Here is an 18,931-nt window from a genome sequence, read left to right as displayed (position 1 = left end):
GAAGAGTATGCACGAGAATCGTCAATATGGTTGTAATTTCCTTATATTTTGTTCATCACGATGTCTTGTCATAACCAAATGAGTATGGCACTCGAACTTGGCATTGCTGGATTTATTTCGCCTAAAAGTAAAACGTTCAAAAGGCATATTGAAAGAAAATGCAAATTCTTATTTGTTTGTGCATGTGTGCCTGCCTGCGGAGCGCAGACGCTTTGGTTTCTGTGATGCATGTAAATTTTTCGTTGTTCGGGATTGATCCCAGTATTTTCTTTCTAGCAGTGTACTAAATGAAGGCTTGCCTCTTAAACAAACGTTTTCTCTACTGTAATTGTGCGCAAGGAAGGTTGACTGTACGTAATGCCACTTATCCGCGATTTACTATAGAAACGCAGGAGATCCAGCTCGTTGTCATGCTTTTTGAGGTGTCGGACATAATGCTAGTCGCTGAGAGAGAGAGAGAGATAAAAGAGATGCGAAAGGCAGGGAGTTTCACCGGAAGATAGATATCCAGTTTCCTATCCTGCACTAGGAAAGGGGTGGGGGAGACAGAAAGACAGTTAAAAAAGTGCAGACATGAAAAGAGTTGGAGAGGGGAAACACACACACAAACACACACACACACACACACACACACACACACACACACGCACACGCACACGCACACGCACACACACACACACACACAGAGAGAGAGAGAGAGCGAGAGAGAGAAAGAAACGCAGGAGTGTCGATCAGAGTTGTTCAAGCAGGTCACTTGACCGGAGAAACATCAGTAGTGACTTCGTCGCCTTCTGGTGTGAAGACAGCATCAGTCGGCCCACCAAGATCGTCTTCTCAGAAAGCGGTCCGTCATCGAGGCGTGCCAACGCCGTTACGAGCGATTGTCTCTGAGAGCTGTAGCGAGAACAATAACACAGGATATGTTCGATTGTTTCCGCGCTGCCGCAACTATCACAAGCAGCACTGTGAGCCATTCCGATGCGGTAAGCAAATGCATTCGTGAAAGACACTCCTAGTCACAGTCAGCAGAGCGCAGTTGTCTCGATTCGGGATAGTCCAGATTGAGTGCGCAGTCGGAGGAATGGGTCCAGGCGGTGCAGTAGAGTATGTCGGAAACCTGGCGTGTTCCAGATGGATCGCGTCGCATCACGTGCTAGCATGCGAAGCTTTGTTGCAGCATCAGTTCTTGATGGGTTCCTTCACGGCATCTTCGTGAGCCCTCCTAGCAGTTCGATTCTCAGTACCAGAAATTCAAACGAAAGAAGGACTCTCGTCGCTAGTTCTCAAGCAGCTATCTCTACTCATGCTGCGTGAGACACGCAAGAATCATCTTCATATTTACATTGATTCCTTGATAACTCTGCTGGGATATACAGGAGCTGCGATCTTTTCCGAAAAAGCCGTGACCATTTAGTTGAAAACATCTCACTGGACAACGTCGAATGCTGCGGAGCTTGCTGCACTTCGCAGCACCACGAAGATCTACGCATAATCCACGAAGATCTACGACTAAGATGGAGCATATTCACCAACACGAAGGCAGCCCTGCATTGCTTGCTCTCCGCTTTACATCATGGACCACAATACCAACTTGTGCTAGAAACAAGACAGTTACATCACCAGCTGGCAGATAAAGGACACGACATCACTTTTCAGTGGCTCCGAGGCCACTGCGACATCTAGGCGCTGAGAATTTCTTAAGTGCTCTTTAGTGCACAAAATGAACCGTAGTTTCGTCTGTGACAATGTATATGTACCATAAGTGCAGATGTGCAATTCTAGCAGTGACACTGCTGCCAACCATATTTGCTCTAAATAGCGCTGAACGCAAGTATCAAACACGAAGGGGGGAAAAGATCTGAGAGGCAGCGTCACGTGATCATATTGAAGCACAGCCATAAAAGCATAAAAAAGGACCATAAGAAACAAGTCCTCCTCACGTGATGTGAAAGCAATAATTTTTATCCGCTGAGCATGTGGAATGAAGAGCACGCCACGAGGGCGCCACTAAAACCTACCACGTGCCATAGTTTTTGAAAAAAGCCCAATAACTATGCAGGACCTTCTCCTGAAGACTCACTGCACAGATTGGCTCCGGAGAGAATGTCGTGTGGTGGCGTCACGGGAGGATGGCTTGCCGAGGCTAGCTGCTCGGTGTCATGCTCCCTGCTATTCGCATTTCCCGTCCCTCAAGAGACCAAATGCGAACGCGAAAGCAACATCGGCGACCGTCAATCAAACTACGATTCACGAGAGCAACGGTGGAAGTCCCCCTCACCTCGTCCTTCTCAAAGGCTGCGCTCGACCCTGAGGACTTGCAATGACCGGTCCCTCCAGACAGGCAGCAGTAGTACCACTCATCGTAGGCAATGGTCACAAGCGTAGTTAAGCAGCGCGACCAACGAATTAGCACTGCCATGATGTGAACAAGTCACGCCGAACGGCAGCCACCACTGCTTTCGTACGAAGGCTTGAGCGCCCGAGCAAAACAGGAGAGGGTTCGAACAAACTTTGAATGGGATTGGTAACTGCGCTATAGAAACCTACTGAACTGGAGAAACTCTGACAGCATCGAGCTTGCTCGCTTCTCGCAACAACGAAGCCCACAACGCGCCTCGTTAGGCCTTTGCCGCAAGAGAGAAAGAGCAAAGTATTTCCGTGCTTGATATTTTTTTATTGACTCGTGTGATATATCCAGTATCTTACTGCCGTCCCCGCCGCAAATTTAGCTTTGTTTTTCTTTGTGTTTATGACGGCAACATAAACAGAACTCACTCGCAATTACAAAATTTATTTTTTCCCTCGGGATTCTCTCGGACTAAGACTCACGAAACGCTTATTTAGGCGGATTCAGCCCCACTCGAACTCGCCAAAAAGCAACTCAGTCGCGTAGTTACCGCGTTGATTCGCAAGCGCCGCGTAACCACATTGAGATGTTTCGTTCTTGTTTTCCTGGCGGTGAATCATCCGACAGCCATGTTAAATTTGTAGACATACGAAATGCGACTTAAGACGCGAACATGTTATGAGAGTTCAATTTTCCTGAGGGCATGCAAGCCGTGCTGGCTCAGAAACTAATGGTGTTTTTCTCAAACATGAGGTCACCTTTCCTCTTTATGTCACAGCAGTGGCAAACGGCAGTGCGCAAAGTGAAAAAAAAAAGAATATGTAATTACGACACTTTGCTACTAGTTGAATAAGCTCATATAATGCACGGAAAAGCCGAAGCGAATACTTTTCCATCAATAGGTGTGGTTGGTAACGGCAGGAAGCTTAAAATCATTTTTTTACAATACATGTCTGTGGACGACGAACAAGAAGCCACATGAATGTATGTGCTGAGTGCTGTAGTGTTTCTAAGAAATTGCTAGCGGTGTTTTGCACGCTGTATCTCATACTCTGGTTACGGGCATTTGAAAACAGGGACTTTGTCGCAATACGTGAATATATACTAAGCAACTGCGTGTCTATCTATTAATCTATTCTGCTGTACTTATTCTGGAGAATCAGTGCAACAGCTCGAAGTTGTCGAGGTTGAACTAAAACAGTTAAGTGGAATGTTTACTGCAAATAAATTCGTGAGAGTGGCCATGAAGGCGCCCTTTGTCTTCCTATGACAGATTACAGTGGTCGCTTTCGGGCCACTTCTGCGAATATTCAGAGGTGTTTCAACAACGTAACCAAGCTTTGTCGTTGCATTAAGCACGCTCGTGTAATGTTTACGAAACTCAAATACCGGTATTAAAATAGTGTTGTTGTGTAATACTACTTCATTATCGTTTCACACGACTACTGCAGCGCTCAGACAGTGCTCTGAAACTATCAGTCAGATATGTCCTTAGAACGTGGGATCACAATGCAAGAAGACTAAGCGATACTGATTATTAAGAGAGATGTTTATGAACACTAGAAAGCATTTTCAGCCTATCCATCCCAATTCACATTCAAAACATTCAATAACCCATTTTTAAACACAACCATAGCGGCCATTACTATCTGTTACCCGTTGAGATTACTGCGGAAGAAACCATCTATCAGTTGCAGAATTAGTTAACTCCTTAGGCCATCATCATTAGACTGCATCATAAACGTAACTGCACAAGCCTGTATCAGATGCATCAAAACATTTAATTTGGTGCACGCAGGAGCTGCTATTCGGGCATGCCATTATCCAAGCCCGAAGGAGGATATGCATTTTTTTACAGCAGCTGAACGGTTGCAATATTCACGGTACTACAACTTAAGTAAACTCAGAAACACAATTTTAACACATACCTCCGTATACCCTTTCGCTGTGTCCTACGCCACGTTAAGTTGCTAACAAATTCAGACGTGTTGAGTTGTACTATCACAACACTTTCCGCCTAAATACCTTGCATATTAAATATAGAGAAGATAATTATGCGTCGTTTTCGAGACCTTTAGATGCAATAAAATACGGCACGCTGCTCTGTCTTTCACTACAGAATGATACGCTGTGCTGCTTCAGGGGGTGTATGCCATGATACTTGCGTAATGCATGAACACTTGGTATCGCTGCCCAAATGACATTTTAACTAATAGTTATACCGACGAGCTTCCTTGGAGCTGCGAAGGTTCCGCAGTTTGTTTCGGTCGGTAGCCTTGCACTGGTAACTTCGGCGAAGTGATACGCCCAATCGTTTCGCTCATCCTGTCAACGCTTGAGCGACTCGCCATCGTGGAACCGCGCCAGCTCCTAGCCAGCAAAAAGAAAGAAAGACGTAGAAAATCGGCAAGCGTCGACTGGAGATGTATTCGGGTAGCGGCCCATTACCTACCTCGTTCCAAGAGCGTTTCCAGTGCTTCCACCAGGGGATGACCTCTGCACTTCCCCGTGGTTTGGCCAAACGGAAAGAGGCAAAACAAGCCCACCGGGAGGGGCAGCGAGAAAGATTTATTGCCGCAGCGTAGCGGCAACGCCACTCCTGATATGTGCGCGTCCGGCGGATTTCATGGCTTTAGCAAGAGATACTTCATTCCTTAAGCGTTTCACATCCCTGTATCTCATTCCTGCGAGGAACAGAAAGAGTTATCAAGAATTATTTGTTATGCTAATGTACTTATTCGCCGTCATGACAAGAATGCAGAAAGAAAGACGACATATTCAGCTGCATCTACGCTTCTTCAGCAGCCCGCAACCCCTGTCGGGTGCGTCCTTGCAGAAGCAAAATACGTTAGACTAACACTTGCGCTAAGAGCATGCAAGCTAGATATATGTATAGGTTGAAATTGAGTCGTACCTGCCGTTCTGCTATATGAAGCAAACATATGAGGTAGGTAATGGTACTTAAAGGAAATAAATCGATATTGACACGTGTGCTTGTTTATTTTTCTCCAGTGACCGCTTTTCGCCGGTTAACAGATGTTAAACGTAATTGGTAGGCACAGGACACGCCTGCATGTATCCGAAGTCTTTCGAATGTTATCAATAGTTTGATTCGTTGTCACTCAACCTTGTGTTAATGTGATTGTATGCGTGATGTTAATTGTACAGTACTTTCTGGAAGGCACACGGGTACCAGCGATTATGCTGAAACGTATGAAGAGCCATGTATTAAAAACCAGGCGCTTGGCCCGCTGATCAGATTTCCCGACGATAGCCGATTGCGCTCGGCGCTATCGTTGCGCTTCGAGTGCGACTTCCTTTTATGGGCACAGGTTCATTAATTCAAAGAAAAAGCTAGTTTCCTGATTCACAGTTTTTCTATACAGTGCTCATCGTCGTCACTACAACGTGACAATACTGCTATTTCGATATCCATCACTAAGATAACACAGCGCAACACTCGACACATGTTTGCCAGAATTGAGACGAATTCTACGCGCTACCTACGCTTTTCAGGGTCTTGTTGGGTAACGGATCATATCATGCCATAACTTTGCGAGCGTATGCAAGAAAGCATTTTTGCATGTTTTATTTAGGCGAGGCTTAACCAGTAATGCAATAAATCACGTATTCTCACTGTCCTAGATATATGGAAAAGCCTCTGCACGTAGCGAACCATACGCTGCGTTTGAAGATCGAATCGTATCATGTTAATGTGAATACATCACAGACATAAACATTTCGAAAGCCGCAATGTTGTTAACAGGGTGTCATTGAAATAACAACAAAGGTTACAGGGACTAGTTGAAAACATGGAGAAAAATGAGCAAAACGAGCACATATGAAATATTTGGATATCACATAGCAAAAGTGATATCTTTAGGGTTCCTTTTAAACAAGTTGAAAGAAGAAGGGCATCTGATGCTATAATTCGAGTTATTTCAACTCTAAATTCCTATATATTTAGAGAGAAACAATGACAATAATACACTGCGCACCAAATAACGATGCGCATTGGATTCATTTTACTCACAGACTGACGAAGGATCTTGCCGGTAATTAAATACTCAACTGAATACACTCAACCATGATGAAAATATGACTAACATTGTCTTCCATCCTGTAGACGGATTATAGGTTAGAAGGCATTCCAGTTGTTTATATAAGTTAACAATATTTCATGAGAACAAAAAGCTGTTTTGATCCCCGTAAATGGCTGACGTCTCGTACGACCTGAATACTATTCAATTGGGTCAGTTTTAGCCAATAGTAACATCACTTACAAAAATAATCACATAGGCGCTAATTCACTACGCTAAGCTACTTGACACAACATGCGTTCGAACTTAACACTTTCATCCGTAATTTAGACTGTTTGGTTTATATGGGACTGGTACGATTATAATAGTACAATAAAGCCTAACCAGCAATGCCGCACTTTTGCACCTTTTCAGTCAAAATGTTGTTACGACGTGAAAGAAACGGGGCTTATTTATTAGGCCTCCAAGCGAACCCCAGACGGGAGAAAAAACGTCCTTCTTCTCTTTCTCTTCCCCCCACTCACACTTCTTCGTCTTCCACTTATTAGGCTACGTTTATTGTAAAATTTCTACCCTCCTAGACAAAGCGCGCTGGGCGAGTGGGTTAAGATCTCGGAGTGAAGGGCATCAGACGAGCGGCGTGTACAACCTCACTCTCGGTGGAGCGTCATCCAGTTGCGGTGAGACGCGCAAGTCAATAATTTACTTCACTGAGCTGGTCAAGAATAACGTATGCGCCAGTGTAGTTAGCGAGGACTCTCTGTCACAGCCCACCTTTGCCCATCGGACACCACAGCAAGACTAGATCCCATGAAGAATAGGTGACATCATCCCTATAGTGGCTGTCGTACCGCGCATTTGACCGCCATTGCGAAGATAGAGTACGCATGCGCGCCAAGCGTCGAGCTTCTTCAGCGAGACACACAGTCTCGGCGATTGAGAGACCGTCGCGAGTGGAGAGAGAAAATATAGTGCCCAGCATGTGACGCGGCCGACGAGCGTAAAGGAGGAAAAACGGGCTGTAGCAAGTAGTTTCGTGTTTTGCAGTGTTAAAGGCGTATGTAATGAAGGGCAAGATGTCGCTCCTGTGTTTATGGTCCGCTGCGACGTACATGGACAACATGTTCACCAATGTGCGGTCGGTACGCTCGATCAGCCCGATCGTTTGCAGGTGATGCGGTGTAGAGTAGCGAAAGTGAAGCGCACGATCGAAGAAGCTCTTCTACGACATCTTCAGTAAGCTGGCGGCCACGTTCGCTGGCGATTACTGGAGGAGGGCCGTAACGGAGAATGATCGAGCGCAGCAGAAAAAGGAAAACTTGGCTGGCGGTGGCAGATAGTAAAGCAGCCGTCTTGCAGTACCGGATCAGATGGTCGGCACATACAATCATCCAACGGTTTCCTTTCGATGAGTGGGTAAAGGGACCCGTGAGATCAATTGCAACTTGCTCGAAAGGAGCGCTAGGAGGTGTCAGTGGTTGTAGGAGTCCGCCTGGTGTCGTAGTTAGATGTTTGTGGGCGTGACACATAGCGCAACTGGCCACATACACTTCAGTCGACCGATGCATTCTGGGCCAGTAAAACCGTTGTTCGGCACGATGCAATGTACGCGCTGCTCCTAGATGTCCGGAGGTAGGATCGTGGCGCTGGTATAGAAGAATAGTAAACATAGCTTCTCCTGAACTACAAGAAGGAATCCGGCACCATTTGTTGCAAAATTCCTTTTGTAGAGGCCACCACGAACACAAAAGCCTCGGGTTGCCGTGGGGTAATGCGCAGCGTTGAGAAGCGGATCTAAGCTAAAGTCTTCTCGCTGCTCCTTCTACAAAACCTCTTTATTAAGAATTGCTCGTGCCAAAGAAGCAATCCGGTGATCAAAGCTACCCACGTCAAAAAGTGTCGTGTTTAGCGGCATTCGCGAAAGGCAGTCAGCATCAGCGTGTCGGCGACCACTCTTGTTTGAAACTGTGAAGCTGTACTCCTGCAGGCGTCGAGTCCAGTGCGCAAGACGACCAGAGCTGCGATCCCGAAGGCCGACAAGCAAGGACAACGAATGATTATCTGCGACGATTGTGAATGGACGCTCATACATGTATGAGTGGAAGCGTTGCAGAGCAAAAATGGCCGCTGGCCTTTCTTGCTCCGTAACGGTGTAAATGCGCCCAGGCTTACTTAGCGTGCGACTCGCATAAGCAATTAGGTAATCTTTCCGGTCACATCGTCTGACGAGGGCTCCACCGACGGCCATGCCACTTGCTTCAGTGTGAATCTCTGTGAGTGCGGCTGGGTTAAAGTGTTTAACGATGGAGCCCGTCGTCAGTAGGAACTTAAGCTGACAAAAAGAAGCGTTGCATTCATGAGTGCAATCAAAAGCGGAGTCCTCATGCAGAAGACAAGTCAGGGAAGTCAGGCAAAGGAGCTCGATACTCCAATTCTTGTTCACCATAGGTTAACAAATACACACATTGTAAGATAAGCGTTTTCGATATATGTAACCGATAGCGTCAAACTAAGGATATTTCTGCATCTCCTAGCGAGCGTCTCACTGACAGCGCTATTCTCTATTGCACTGATGAATTCATCCGTGCGTCCTTGCTCACCGTGGGCTGTTGCGCGAGTAATAGCTCAAAGAGACGAGCACATTTAGCGACAATTCGAGTAAGTACACTTCGCCTCACTGAGTGCTACTTTCGCTGCGAGGTGCTGGACGGCAAAACGGAGTGTCTTTCGGTATTGATGACAATGACTGTCTTTCGAGCTTTGCGGCTTCATATGGTTCTCAGCATTTTGAGTTTCAGAAACGATTACCCTTCCATTACAAAGGAAACTGCCTTTTCACAATAACCTTTGCCATACTAATAGAATGCTATAATCTGATTAACGGGTCTCTTCAGTTTGAGCATATACATGCAAGGAACACGTCCAAAATCCAGACAGTTAAACTGTCCCATTCCATGGACAATTTGACGGGTGCCTAAAATTGACGTGACGACGTTGTTCTATTTTCAATGAATGCATTGGGTTGCTCATAACATTTTAAATCACAAAAAAATGTCGGAGATTCAGTCTTGGCTCTACATCACGCATATTTTTATAAGCACTGCCATCGCGGCTACACAGCTCAGCGCAGCGACTGTTCGTTCATGGAAGACACTCGCTGGCTACTTCACTCCACATCAAGTGTCACCAAGTATACAAGTCTCACAGCCTGCAAATGGCTCTTAGTGGTACGAAATTTAACCGTCTGACTGGGGTATAAGACATTCAGAAGATAGCGGGAAATGACAAGCACAGTGGACAAGGGCAACGAGCGAGGGGTCAAGAGCACGAGCCGGCATTTGGGATATAGCCTCCACAGTGGCGGCTGAGTGGGAAATCTTACGCAAATACACCGCGTAGGAGGTGGGCACGCAAGGGTTCAGAATATTGTTTGTTTCAGCTTGATATATACTGTATTCTACGGCCGTGTTAGGTATACGCAGGAGGTTCACTAAAACGCCGTTGCCGCATGCGGCATACACAAGGAAATTTCTACAGAGTCTAGTAGGCAATAACCTGTATTGACGGTACACGGTTGTCAAAGACGTAGTCATACACTTCATACACAGCTGACTTGCTCTTTCATTCCCCGAAAATCCAACGTGAATTATAAGCGAAATGATTTGGACAAACTCGAAGAAAAAACCCTGAAGATCTTGCGCTATCTGGGTCGGCAGACACACATTAAACAAATGTTAGGTTAGGGTTAACGTCCCGACAGTGGCCTCTGAGCCACGCCGAAGGGGAGGGCTGCGCATCATATTTGACTACCGGGGGGTTAATTAACGTGCACTCGATGTGCGTTAAACGAGAGTCTTAGCTTTCCGACCCCATTAGAATGCAGCCGCCGCAGCCAGGACCGAACCCAGGACCTTGGGCTCAGCAGCGCAACGCGATAATCACTGAGATACCGCGATGGATAAATATTCTCCAAGGAGTCATCTCCACGCTTTTGCAGAGCCAAACGAATGTAATCCTTTCGAACGCTTAGGACATGTGAACCCCTGCGCACATTGCAGGTATATATGATGTTGAAACTCGAAATGCTCAATGACAAAACTACGGTACATCGAACTCTTCCTTTTTTTCTGCCCTTCACACGGCGTTTTAGTTTCACATATTCTAATATTGCGGGCCCTAAGTCGAACTTTCCTCCTTGCACTATACTGCAGTGCGCCGTCTGAAATATATAATTCAAGATTTTTGCGATAGCGCGGTGACATTTATGTGATAATGCAAAGAGAGCAAGGGCCCGCCGACATAGCAAAGTTGTGTCGGTTACAGGAAACCGAAAACGGGGCGAACTGCGTTTCATCTGATCACAACATTTGATTTGCAGTCATCGAAACGGTTGTATCACGGATTCGACAAGAACTTCATCTTACGGATAGATTTATGCATACCAGTTCGCAACTTGAGACTGCGTTATAAATGAGTAGTTCTTTCGCAGGCCGTGTATATCTGCACAAAAAATGCCTTCAGATTTGGACCATTTCCATGGACGCGCATACTTCCAACTTCGCATGCATAATGTAACAGGTTTTCGGCCGCAAAGAAGCAGCAGCGCTCATACCTGAAGTGATGAAATGCATGTACGGGACATTTCTGGTACGTTTCCCCCGCGTGTTTATTATCCGGAAAGAAGCAGCGTTTTCCTGCTTAAACAACGCTTGCTTCTGCCTGACGGCCGCTAGGGACTTTTTTTATGCCTCTGAGTTAAGCAACACGTCGTAGCTGTAAGCGCCAAATCAAACGTATGCGACTAAAACGAAAATGACTGATTGAAGATTTCATACAGAAGTGTGAAATTTGCAGCACCGAAGAGAACGAGAAGTACAAAAGCACTAAGGAAAAGCAAAAATATATACTACTATACGAGCACCTAAGGAACAAAGCAAACGCATTATTGTTTGTTACAGAGGAAAGCATCTTGACAGATACAACGCACCACGGGTGGATATAAGCCTTACTAATCAAAATTAGATTCTGCACTTGAGCGTTTCAAGATATAGGTCGTTAGGGATGCCCTGATGCAGGGCTACGAGTTTTATTTTGTATTCTTTGGCCGCGTGGGATTGCTTAAGCAGCAACAAAAGCTTGGCACAAAAGCGTTTTTAAATTCTGACGCCATCGGAATGCGGTCGCCGCGACTATGGTCATCGAACCCGCGACCTCGTGTTCCGCAGGATCGAGAACCTTGTAGCCACCGAGAATCTGCGGCAGGTTGCACTGATTGTGATACGGGGCTCTATAGGATATTTAGACGGTTGCTTGTCGGCTTGTACCTTTGTTTATAAGTAGAATTCGCTTTTACGCTGTAACTAACACAGTCAAATTTCCAACCACGTCCCGGAAGCTGGGAACTATCACTACACGTTAAGCCGTTTTAATGCTAGTGTATGATACACTTCAAGGCGACGCGCGGTTTGCAGGTTCCATTATGTACCTATACAAGTTCTCCATTTTTACCCTAATTTTGAGACAAACACACCAACCGCAGTTTCACACAAAAAACTATGCTGATTCCACGTACACATTGAGATCTGTGTGATGCGAAGCATTGACGTACGCAGAGTTTATGGTTATGCATGGACATCGTTATCAAGGAAAATACAGCCTCAATCAAAAATGGCACGAAGAAATCTGGCTCAAACAGGCGCTTTCATTGGACATCTTCAGCAAGCAATGATGGACTTTACATACACGTGCATTTAAATCGATTCCTGTGTTCCAGCGACCTCGCAGATTCTTAAATTAGCATTGCTGGAGGTCTTTTTCTCTTTGTAGAACATATTTTTCGCGTGAAAACACCGATTTTTAATAAACTTGAACTTAGTACAGTTGGTACTCAGGAGATTGCAGAAAGAAACAGTCTTCGAACAAACGTAACTACGTTTAGTTAGTGTCAGTTACCAAATACAATCTAAATAGGTACCCGCGTATGTGAAAGTGTGTTGGTTTATTTGTATTCTGTAAATCTCGCATGAACCTTACTTAACTCTAAATATAGAATAATTGCAGCCTCTGATGCACTGTGCTCTCTTATTCAGGTCGTAGAAAATGGTAACAAAAATGGTTCATGAAATAGCTATAGATGTATAAGGCTGCTGTGCCAGACTTGGAAATCTTATCGGATGAGAACACATTATGCGCAGAACGTAGCCTTCATAGACAGCGTATGTTTTTACGCAACTTTCAGTTATCTATACGTCATCTCGGATGGCACCACATAAAACCGAGTGATACGCGGCGCCAGAAGACACAGGCGCGGGCACGTTGCCGGAAGCTGCAGTTTCGTCCGCGCCAAACCGCTCCATCATCCTGTTTGCTCCCTCCGTCGAAAGTCACTATTTCTATACTTCTCGTTTCGCTTAGGTACACTGTCTCGTTTTGTTTTGTTTTTCTTCTTCTTGTGTCTCCTTTTGAATCGAGATGGTAGGATGTTTGCGTCACGGTCCTTTCAAGGTCTCGAGAAGCCCAAGACACGCGCTACGTACGAGGCCACCAGGGAGGCGGAGAAATGCGCCGAGCGCATCATTTTCTTTCACTCGGGCAGCCCGAGAGGCGTGTGCCCGTGTCCCGAGCCCACGGCGGAGAACAGGGAAAAAAAAACGCTGACATCCCCACGAATTCCCTTCCGACTTCCTGGCGCCAACGTCGTACACATCCGACAAAGCATCATTTCTTTCCCTGCCATCGCGATCGTAGGTCAACCTCTTCTCTCGTCCTTCACACGACCCTCCCTCCCTCTCTCTCTCTCTGCGATATCAAGAAGAGCGCTTGTTGGTGTCAATCTCATCAAGTAGCACCGGGCGTTCGCTGTCCAAGCTAAACGCCGGCAAACGCCAGCAGCGCCAACGACGGCAGCCTCAAACGCGTAACGACCAACACAACTGAAGGAATCGTCGCCGCCTTCTTCGCTTGCCATTTGGTCTGGCTCGGTTTACTCCATTTTTTTTTCTCTCTCTTTCGCTGCTTGGCCTTAAGCCCATCCTGCCTCCCACGTTGTCGCACCGCGAAGCGTGTCGCCATCGACCGCTTTGGGCCAAAAGAGTGTACTCTCTATATATAAACACCGGAGTGCACGACCGGAGCCGCAATTTTCCTCAAATCGAACGCTGCTAGTTTTGCCAGTGTTTGTGTGTGTTCTCCGCCGCCGGGCTCCATTCGGTCCATTTGCGCTAATGCAATAACGTAAAGTGTTCTCTTCCCCGAGTCCATCCTTTACAATTCGGGGTCAATGTAGCCGTGCGGTACGGAGTGCGATCTACGCTTGTTCGCACAACGAAACCTCTTTGCTTCCGATACTCTTCGAAGCGGTGCGACAACCGTGTAAAGACAGGTTGTAAATTTGGCTCTGCTCTGCATTTAGATCAACTGGGCAACTTGTGTACTGCGCGTGGCAGCTACCGGCATCAACGGCTTTCTGTCGTTTGGGCGAGCCCGTGGTTTGGTATGTTGTTCGAAGGAAACGTGGCTCGCTTTGTCGAATGGAATGCAGGTCACGAGCCGGTCGCATACGGGGCGCCAGCAGCAGCCGCACGGCTTAACCGTGCCATTCGTTTGATTGTATTGATTTTTTTTTCTCTCACTCCCTGCGCCGAGTGGTCCATCTCAGCCATAAGGCAGACTGGGTGCGAAGCAGTGGCGAATGATGAATAAAAAATATATTGGAAAGCCTAGGTCAGCTTTTCATATATTCAGAGCTCACGTTTTGCCCGATGCCCAGTGGCAGCGCCGAGATAACTTTTATGGCTCTTCAACGAGTGACACAAGCAGGATTTCATTTCGATTTCGTTGATTTCCTTCGAAATGTCGTTGGTTCTCCGCTTACTTACGCGGGCAACGAATCGCCGTCGGCATCCTTCTGGGTAAGCTGATATGATAAGCACGGCCCCACGGGCCGAAAGAAACATTGTCGGAACAAGTGAAAGCTACGGATCCGTCTTCGTATGCGCCTCTGTTCTGTACAGTTAGCGCTACATATGGCATTTCAAAAGAGCTGATACGGCTGCTTCGCACTGGGTCTTTTGGTATCCTGCCTTCAATTTCTTTTTCTTTTTTAAGTTTTATTACGCACGTATTGCTCACTTTGAAGGCCGAAATTGCCTACCTCAGCAGTGAGGAACTGCTGCGAGAGCACGAATACGTCCGGCGCTCCTTCGATCTACTTCGAACACATATGCTCTATTCGCCAGTTCTCGAAATCCCTGTCCTAGGTCGAAAAAGAAATAATAAAAAAAGAATGAAAGACGTACTGAGACAGGAACAACACATCGATGTCTCGTTGTCTGTGTCCCTGTTCAAGGAAAAATTTAAGGAAAAACAAGGTGCTTGTCTCAGCGTATGTAGGACACCGGCACACAGCGAGCCTCAGCGAAAACTGCTCTTCCTTCTGGTTCGTTCGAGAGTTGGAGCGCATCACAAAGTAAGAACTAATAATAATAATAATATAAAACACAGCAGCCTGTTTGCTCAGCTTCGAAGAATCTTGTCTTGTAAAGTGAAAAGGAAGGACATCTTTTTTGCCTACTAGGTATGCCTGAAGCGGCCGCATTTGTTTGCACAGTGTATTGGTCGGAAAAGAAGATTTTTGTTCGAACGCCCTGGTCACATTTTCAATTTAATCATAGTTACGTATTTGAAGAGAACAGTAAACTGGGCGAGTTGTTTTTTATTCCTGTTTGAAGGGGATAGCGCCAGCGCTAACACGCAACGAATAAAAGACATGGTACGGCGGACAAAGCGCTGCCTTTCAACTGACAGATTTTACTAAGGAAACGTTTACATACGTTCCATGCTAACACACGACTAGATATAACAGGGAGTGGGGGAGAGAGGACTTAGGAAGGAGAAAAAAGATTATTGCGATAAAAAGGTATGCAAGGCAATAGCACGGGGGTGATGCATATATGTAATACACTTTATTTATTTTTTACTATAAAATATGTATTTTGAAAGTCAGCGCTTTGTCAGTGGTATGGTGTCTTTCTGTAGCTGCGTGCCTCCTCGGCGCTATACCTTCAAACATGCATATTATAAGACAGGGACCGACCGAGCTGCCAAGCGCTTTTTATTCACAAAAAGGAAACGCACCACCTCGTTCGCGTGCCAATATGCACATGAAAAATGTGACGTACGTTAATATTGTTTGCACTAACCCCTCCCCCCACCCCCAACGTCCGAACGGGGAGTATAGGGCTTCATCCGCGAGACGTGAACAATTTCTCAGGACCAAGTGTACAGGGGCAACGATACAGTTCACTGCAGAAGTTCTTTTTGTACAACGGCGTATGAATCAATGTATCGTTGAAGGAGCTTCACACAAAGTCTAGAAGTTCGGACTGCAGCCCAAAAGAGTAATGCGGCTCCAGGGTGGAAATTGACATTGCGACGTTTGTTGTCACAGCGACGTTTCCGCTCAGCTTTGCTAGCTTGTTCTTTTCGCCGCGCGATTTGACGGCAATGTGCGCAACACAGGCAGCAAATTCTTCCGGAAAGGACGCGGTAGGCGTAAAAGGTGCTAAAACGAATGCTCTATCGAATACGGAAGTAGGAGATAGTACATACGCTAGAAAAACGAAAAAAGGAAAGAAGCCTTGTAACCAGTAGTCAGTTTAATAGCAGTAATATATGTGAATGTGACAAAAGAAAGAATTTAATCCCACTCAGTGTATTCAAAACGGACGGACGTAGACGAAAAGCATGTTAGACAAGTTCTACGGAAGCACTCAGTAAGGCCGTTAGGTCACGGATTATACGTAGAAGTATAATTGTGCTTGGTATCAGTGGTCCAATGTAACATCCTCGAGAATTTGTGAAATGAACACCTTGCCGAAGTCACTGAAACGCAGTCTCAGCGTGTCTCGGCGAATGCTCGACCAAAGTGACAGACCAACGGCGACCGGCAGGAGTCAAAGGCAAGGAGCCATATAAATCAATACCAATAAACTCGGAAGGCACGTCCAGGCAACGGAGAAGTTGTAGTGAAACTGACAGAAGGAGATGCCGAGTGTTTACGGTGCTGACAAGTAGCACAAAAGGCAAACCATTTGGAAACGGTTGTGGACAGGTCAGGCCAGAAGCAACGGGTCTTGATGCGGTCCTAAGTCTTACGGAAGCCTAAGTGGCCAGCGGAGACGTCCTCGTGAAAAGCCTGTAATACTCGAAGGCGAAGGCAGCGAGGTAGAACTGGGACCTTCCGATTACCCACGGGGCGGTAACAGTAGCGATGTAGCACAATATCTTGAAGACAGGATTGTCAAAGCAGTCTTCCCAAGCCACTGTTGTGTGGTTGGATGAAGGCGATCGACCGGAGATGGGCAGTAGGAGTCTTCCCGTTGAAGCTAGACAAAATAGGAGCGTAATGAAAACATAAGTTGGTCCAGGGAAGTTACTGAGAGCTGGCATGATGCAGGCGCAGCGTCAGTAGGAAGTAGTGGGGAAGACACCGACGCGTTACCGCGAAACAGCGAGAGTGGGCAGCGAGAAAATGCGTCTGCATCGCGATGACTTTTGCCAGACTTATACGGCATTGTAAAATCATAGTCCTCCAATCAGTGAGGTGTTGCTTAAGGACTTGCAAAGCCGACTCTCAGTCGTCACGCCATGCGGAAGCAGCGCCCGTAATCAGTAGCTTGTGTAGAGGAGCCGCTATTGCAGCGAAATTGCATATAAAGTGATGAAAATACGAAGGCAAGCCGAGAAACTACTCTTTCTGCTGCAGTGGACGCATGAACTGGAGAAGAGCAGCAGTCTTTTCGGGCTCTGGCTAGATGCCACGACGACGCCCGAGAGTTTTCTGCTTTTGCTTGGAAATGTGAACTTTTGTGTGATGATCTGGAGACGAGCGTCTCAAAGGTAGTAAAGAAGTTCGTCTATTTGTTAAAATGTTGTCTAAGAGGAAAAGGCTAAATTATCATGAACGCAACAGAAGCAGGCCTTCAACTTTTGTCTAGGAAGAACAGTAAACAGTGGCTCAGATGTTGCTGGAGCGCCACAAATAGGAAAAGGCTAAAATATCATGAACGCAACAGAGGCAGGCCTTCAACTTTTGTCTAGGAAGAACAGTGAACAGTGGCTCAGATGTTGCTGGAGCGTCACAAATGCCAAAAATGATCACGTTATATTTACAAAGTCCGTCTGGTGTAGAAAATGAGGCTTTTTCTTTGTCAGCTTCATTCACCGGAATTCGCCAATACCCTGTTTGAAGATGAAGGCTGGAGAAATACTCTACCGCTGTAGTGCGTTCAAAGCGTCGTCAATTCGAGGTATGACATATACGTCCTTTCGCGTAATCCTATTTAGCGCTCTTCAATTGACGCAAATGCGAACGAAGCCACCTTTTTCTTTATTCGAACGACAGGATAAGCCAAGGAGCTAGGTGAATGACGCATAATTTTTCGCGCAAGCATGTCAGAAAACTTGCTGTTCAGTGACCTTCTGTAAGGACGGTGGTACACGACAGAGGCGTCGTCGTATAATAGCAGAACCATTGGTTACGGTGCAATGTGTGGCCACAGAAGTATGGCTCAAAACAGGGGTACAGCCATGGAAGCAGACTTTGTGCTTCGCCAAGACAACCAGTAAGGCGTCAGACTGGGAGACTGTTAGGTCAGCACCAGTGACAGTTTGGAGAAGGAACGAAAAATGCAGGTCTAAGGCTAGTACTGGCAATGAAGAAAGGCAAAGCGTCACGATAGAGATATGTTGAGGGTCAGCGAGGGTTGCCACAGCCATCGCTTTGGGGAACAGCACAGGCTATGGGGTTGTGTTGCAGGCAGACAGAAGACTACGGTCACGTGAAAACCAGACGGGACAACAGGTGATCAGGATTCCCCGAAAAGTACAGCGGGAAGAAGGGCGACTAGAGCGTCAGCGTCGGCGGTCCGGCTCGATGTTACTGCTACAGCGTCCTCGTGACCAGGACGCAGGATGAAATCTGTAGTGACAACCATGTTCAAGCACAAAGGTGAAGAGTCCGAAATGTGTGTAAGCGCTGCATACGTGATATGGGCAATTTTCTCTCGCCGTGAAACGACGGATGTAGCAGAGCGTAGGAAGTCCCAGCCTACAATAAGTTCATGGATACGCGTGCTAAGCGAAATTAACTCAGTGTGGTGGAGAATTATGCCGATGAAAACAAGAGAATTACACTGTCCATCGCAATGAATGAACACATTATTACCGCCGCGCAACATCGGTCCAAGTTAAGGCGTTTTTACTTTCCGTAGCCGCGATCATAGATCACTACACAGAACAGAAACGTCGGCACCAGTATGGATAAGAGCATGCACGGGAACGCCTTTTACAGTTAAAGTTTGTTGTCCGGGCGAAGAGGCCGACTTTTCGATAACCGATAGGAAGCAGATTTTCCTCCCAAAACTGCAACAGCTAGTTTTGTTAGTATTGTGCAGCAAGATGGGAAGAGGGGCGAAGCGGTGATGTAGAGCGTCGCTAGGGCTATGGAGAAGGACATCTGGCCGAACAGGAACTGTGAGGTAGA

General features: G+C 46.4%; 1 protein-coding gene across 2 annotated transcripts in view; it reads right to left on the bottom strand.

Moving 5' to 3' along the window:
* LOC126544174 (putative diacyglycerol O-acyltransferase Mb3761c) overlaps positions 1–18,931 on the bottom strand; it is a 560,147-nt gene that overhangs the window by 301,911 nt on the left and 239,305 nt on the right. The window contains exon 1 of one of the 2 annotated variants that reach the window (XM_072284905.1): positions 4,570–4,713. The exons of the other annotated variant lie outside the window; for it this stretch is intronic. The gene's annotated coding sequence lies outside the window, so the exon portion shown is untranslated. Of the gene's footprint in view, positions 1–4,569; positions 4,714–18,931 lie in introns of those variants that run through there. 2 annotated transcript variants of the gene reach the window in all.

The sequence above is a fragment of the Dermacentor andersoni genome, chromosome 10 (assembly GCF_023375885.2).
Source record: "Dermacentor andersoni chromosome 10, qqDerAnde1_hic_scaffold, whole genome shotgun sequence".
Lineage (NCBI taxonomy): Eukaryota > Metazoa > Arthropoda > Arachnida > Ixodida > Ixodidae > Dermacentor > Dermacentor andersoni.
The sequence above is the reverse complement of the archived record's forward strand: the minus strand, read 5'-3'. Positions and strand labels throughout refer to the sequence as shown.